Raw genomic sequence first — 6,000 nt, 5'->3', positions numbered from 1 at the left:
TTAAAAAAACAAGTGGTTGAAACAAATGTATCATCAGGAATTATTTAAAGTCAAGAAACATCTTAAAAATTATACATTCATTATCATTATATTATATTATATAATACTTCATTATAGTATTATATAATACTTCATTATATAAATTACATTAATGAGTGTGTTGGCATCAAAGAACACACAACAGATCACCAGGCAAAACAAACTGTGACAAATAGTGAACGAAATCATATTTAATCTTTAATCTTTTAAATTTGAGATCATCTAAATATTATGCAACATTGCATTCAAAACATCAACTCATTGTTTAACTTCACAAGTTTAATAACTGTTTAAATACGCTAACTCTGAAATGTTAACTGTTTCCACTATGCGTGCTTTGTTAGTAAGTAGAATGGCAGTTAAGTAAATGTTTCAAATGGTTTTTATGACTAATTCCCAACAACAGATGCCACAGGTAAACAGAAACACATGCTGCCTTGTATGTTTAGCAGTTTGTTTTGTTCAAGCGGATGACAGCAGCACACCTTTGGTTACAAACCAGGCCAGTTCAGGACATCACTGTTCACAAAAGTTATTTCCTCTGGCCTGTGGTCTGGCCTTTCGCATGCATGCTACCTCACATGGGTCTCTGTTGGACACACACACCCAAACACATATACACAACACGCACAAGCTCCTTTCCTCTAGACAACACCTGCTCCACACACGAACAACCCCAGTTCATCCATCTCTGTCCTGCTTAAAAACTCTCCTCCCAGTATTGCAAGTGCTGCCTTCCCAGGTGATAGAGGACTTTAATGAAACACTAAGAAACTCTGACCTGTAACCTCTCCAGAGTCATTCTCAGACAGTGACGTTGAACAGGGTGAAATAAATTGAAGGGGTGACAGGCAAGAGTAATAGAGGAAAACTAAGCAACATCCATTAGTATAGCTCATGGACTAATCACCTAGCAAGTTCTCGGCCAATCTCATGAGGCAGACAGAGAAACTTCCTGGTGAGTTAGCTGTTAACAGGAAATCAAAGAGGGGTAACGCGTCTGTTCTCCCTCCAACATCAGCTCCTGTTCTCCAGCTCGGCGCTGCCTCTCCCACCCTCACCATTAAAAAGACATCCATCCTTACAATGAGACAGAGAGGGAGGCACGACAGAGATGGAGAACCCCTGTTACCTAAAAGCAACAGACAGCAGTGCTTTACTTGTCAAAAATGGAACCACATGGATACATCATATGGACATGGACAAGCGTCGGCATGTGTGCACAGACAAATTCACTAACATACAGCATGTGCATAGATGATCTGCTGAAACTACATGCAATCCAAATAATATAATTGTGATAGATTACCACTAACTTGTGTATGTAAATACAAATGTAAATACAAATGAGATTATGGTCGGTGTTGAAAGCAATCGATGTAAACTTGATGAACAATGTGTGATTTGCTCCATGATTTGAGAAACCCTTTGCATAAACTCCTGGCTCTCTGTGAATATGTATCCATGACTCCAAAGAATCCATGAACTTGTCATCTTTTTTTTTTTAAAGGGTTATGAAAATAAAACACAAAATGCTGGCTCTTGTTATCTTCTGTCATAACACATGACACAGACATTCCTCTCAGAAGCTAATGAACAGCTGAGTGACTCAGTGTTATGGTTATGGCTCCACTATAGTCAGTAGCTATGAGAAGATTAAGGAGGACTTCAGACGGATCCAAAACCAGCTCTGCCCCAGAAGGACTCTCATTTGGTTCTTTCTTGAGGGAGATTAATTATGATCACAAGTCTTTATTGTCTGCTTTGTATTGTCATAAATTTACACTGAATACAAAAGTGAAGGACAACTGATGAGTGTGCGTGTATGTGCACTTTGACCAGCTAGAGGTGTCTCAGCTCGCTGCCTCTCTCTCCCTGGCTGGCCTCCCCTGCTGTCTGTATTTCTGAAACAACTCAAAACCACACCACAACTCAAGTGTTCCATGAGTGATTCATAGAGCGTTCACTTTCTTTGTTTATTTTTGGGCTTTGGTTTATGCTTTTAAAGTGAATTTTTTTGGGCACACCATTTTATTTTTGGCCTCTAAAATCTTCACAAACATGCATTGTCCAGTGCCAGTCGTATACTGTAGAAGAGTGAGCAATTTTACCACTATAATATATACTCTGTACATAAATATTACTGTGTCTCATCTGAATGCTGGAGATTTATTATTATATCAGCAATTTACACTGGCACAGAGTTCTTTTCTGCTCACCTGCTCATACTGAGTACTTTTCAAACACAACCCGTGACACAAAGGTAATGGGACCAATTCAAAAGGGACCAATCGAAGGGATCAAGCACCAAAAAATGTGCCTTCTTTTATTGGTGTGCAAATTCTGTTCAAAAAGGTTTAGCCTATAGAAAACTTAAGGAAATCCCCTCTGGGGGTTTACTCCACCAGTATAGAGCTAAAGAGCAATGTCTTTACGAGTGGTTTTCAGTTTGTTCTTTGCATGCAAAGACACACATGCTCACACTTGTAGGTGATGTGATGCACATTTCTGCCCCTGGTTATAGATAATTCCACTGATCTACAGGTTGCTGTAATGTGTTAAGTTACACAGCACTGAGCCAAATAAAGGCAGGAAAAAAGACGACTGCGGAAAACAATAGACACAAGTAATGCAGGTCCTAAAAGTAAAGCACATTTTATGAGGATCTTGATCGTGTTTGTCCTGAATGATATTCAAAATGCAGATAGGTGAAAATAATTCAAAGCATAACAGAAATAAGGTTTATGAATAAAGGCTATTTAGTCCTCAGTGGCATTATTGATATTTACTTCTCTAATTTAAAATAATGTGTAGCCTACTCAATCTGACAAACATGATTATTAATAGCTTCTTGCTCCCAATACGAGAACATCTGGTTATAAATCAGGAACAGAACAGTAACAAAGTAATTAACCCATCAATAGACAGGTCATCAAGTAAATGTTGGAACTGACATTTATTGCTAAAAGCTGATTTTACCTTTGGCTTGGAACTATGTGACTATGTAAGCATAGCCTAAAAACAAGAAGCTCCCACCTGAACATTTCATTCATTCCACTTTTAGCATGGTTACTGGATACAGTTTCTTGGTGGGTAAGCAGTAGCGCTGGCAGAGATACCACTGGTGTCATATTCAAAGACAACAGTGAGAACAAAAACAGTAAGGCAAAGTATCTCGAGGTAGGGTGCTGGTGAAGCTCACTAGTAAAAGTGAAGTTGTGCAGATGGCTGTAGGTACCTCTGAAAACGTACTTAAATGATTTCAGGCTTGATTGTAATAGTTATTACTTTTTTGCACTTATGAATGATGAACATCAATCCATATACAATACTATATAACAAAATATATTTATTATATTTATATTTAGAGTAAATGGTAGCCCATCAATCAGGTTGGAGGTGTCATCATGGATTGCAGCTCTACCCTCTCATCCCAATGATGTCACTTCTGGCAACAACGGCCTAAACTATAGCCTCAAACCGCTCGCCCACATACTTTTGGTTAATGTCACAGTGCACTGTGTTCACTTCTTTTATATAGTTTTTGTATCTATTAAAAATTACATGAAGGGATCCTAAAGTGGATACTTTAATGAAACGAGCCTCCTTGGGGTACAGGCTGCCCAGTTTCTTCACTGATAACCCTGTGATCAAACCACCCACATGAACAAGTGTCCCCCTAAACCCCAGCCCTCCTTTTCACATACTTGTTAAAAAGCCAGATTCATGCCAGGTTCATTAAGTGCTTCATTTAACTCAGTGGATCCCTACACATGGCTCTTTTCATGAAGTTTATACATTCTGTGTGTTTGTACCTCACACATATTATTATCGCTGCACTCTGCTGTTTGAAGTCTCCCACCAAACACTTTTTATGATTAGACCAGAATGTAAAGCGCTGCACCTAGACGAGCCATGGCATTTTATTAGCACATTATTTGTTATTCTGTTTTTAAAAGCATGTCGTGCAGGGGTTTTCAACATGTTATTATAATTGTAAAACAGCCTGCACTATAGCTGCAGGGCGAGAAAAACACAGAGACAGACATGGCTAACATGACAAAGAGCCAATGACCAGAGCAAAAACAATGAAGTGAGATAAACAGGACTGAGAGTAATCCAGGCATTCGGAGAGAATAATGAGACATTCATCTGGAAGCATTTTGTGTCGAAGAGGAAAGCAACTGTGGTTCTGGAAATGGTCATGGCAGCAATCTCTCGAGTACAGAGTGTTATCTGACGTATTTAATTCAGATAATATTTTAAAGAAAGCTCTCTTTAGATTACACATGGCGGCTGGGAGTGATTATGATCACAATTATATTATTTGGATTCATTCTGATACCCATGTTGACATCATGAGGGCAACAATTTCTGAATATACTTCAAGACATAGTCATCTATTTTTACCACGTGACAATTAAGATAAGAACATGGGACGGAACAAGGATAGCATGCAAGACAGGAGAGAGTCCGGGAAAGACTAGAAGACCTCCATGCTCATTATCCTTAACTGGTACTTTAAATTTGGCATGGGATTTGGCATTTGGCTTTTTACAGTTTTCAAGGTTTTCCCAGTGAATTTTTTTCCAATAAACAGTTTACTTTAGCAACAAGTGTACCGTGAATGTTTCGGGTTTCAGATCCAGACATGAAGTTTAACAGGCACTGACTAGTGCTTCATGTATGTGGCCACAGCACTTAAACATACCAACTACTGGCTGAGCAGGCAAAAAAGCAATAAAACATGAATAACATATAACATATAAGGATTTAAACAAAAATGTATTGTTTTCCAACCCAATACAGTACGATGAATGGTAAAGTAAACTGTTAGTGTAAGGAGCCACAAGTTATTTATCATGAGGACGCTATGTGAATATGCGTGCCAAAAAATAAAATATGCATCAAGAATCTTTGATAAATCACTCTCAAACCAACACATTTAAAATCATGGTGCCACTGAATTAAAATAGTTAGAATCCTAAGAGTTTGAAGTATTCACTCTCTGTTGACCATCACTGGATGCAAAATAATTAATTCCATCGAACAGTTATTCAGATACAGAAGTGAAAACTTGGGGGACAAACTGCCAAATTGACTTGGCCGTCCACAGATCTAAGTGGCCTCTTACTAAGGTTAAAGTTTGGCCTCTTTCTCAACCTTCAAAGCATTTAGGCATTTAAACCAAGTAATAGTCCACAATGACATGTTACTAAGGGGAAGGATTATCCACTAAATATAAGTTTACATTACTAAAGTGAAGTCTAGTGTGCTGTGTAAGGGTCGCATCACAACATCTTAATATTCATGTGGTTCTCAGGTGATCCTAACATGTCATGTTTTGAGATGGAAAATTCAAAAGCCCGTGCGGCAGCTCCACATTGTGTTCAATGGTTGCCTCTACTTTCCTGAGCTCGTTTAGCCCTCCAAGGCTCCGATCCAAGCCTGGATCACATGACTGAAAGCTATGAATTCACATCTTCATACACACACACACACACACACACACACACACACACACACACACACACACACACACACACACACACACACACACACACACATTTAAACTGATGTCTGAGGCTGAAAAAAAGTACAAGGGGGTTCATTGGGATCTAACTTACAGTAAACACATTCACACACCACTTATGGGTTCAATGTCTTGCCCAGGACGACTCAACCTGTGGACTGCAGGAGCAGGTGAATTGAAATTATGGGACAACCTGTGCTACATCTAAGCTGGCGTCGCCCCATGTAATCCTTGCATAGCCCAGTAATAAAAAAAAACTGTCCCCAGAGTGTGTGTTAGATTTCTCAAAAAATAATAATAATAAAAAAAAAACTGGTTGGCTGCTGCCTTAAAGCACAAAACAACAGGTGTAGTGACACACAAATATTTACATATACACAAACACACACACACACACACACACACACACACACACACACACACACACA

Source organism: Labrus mixtus, chromosome 1 (genome assembly GCF_963584025.1).
Source record: "Labrus mixtus chromosome 1, fLabMix1.1, whole genome shotgun sequence".
In the NCBI taxonomy this organism is placed as follows: Eukaryota; Metazoa; Chordata; class Actinopteri; order Labriformes; family Labridae; genus Labrus; species Labrus mixtus.
Note: the sequence above shows the minus strand (reverse complement) of the source record.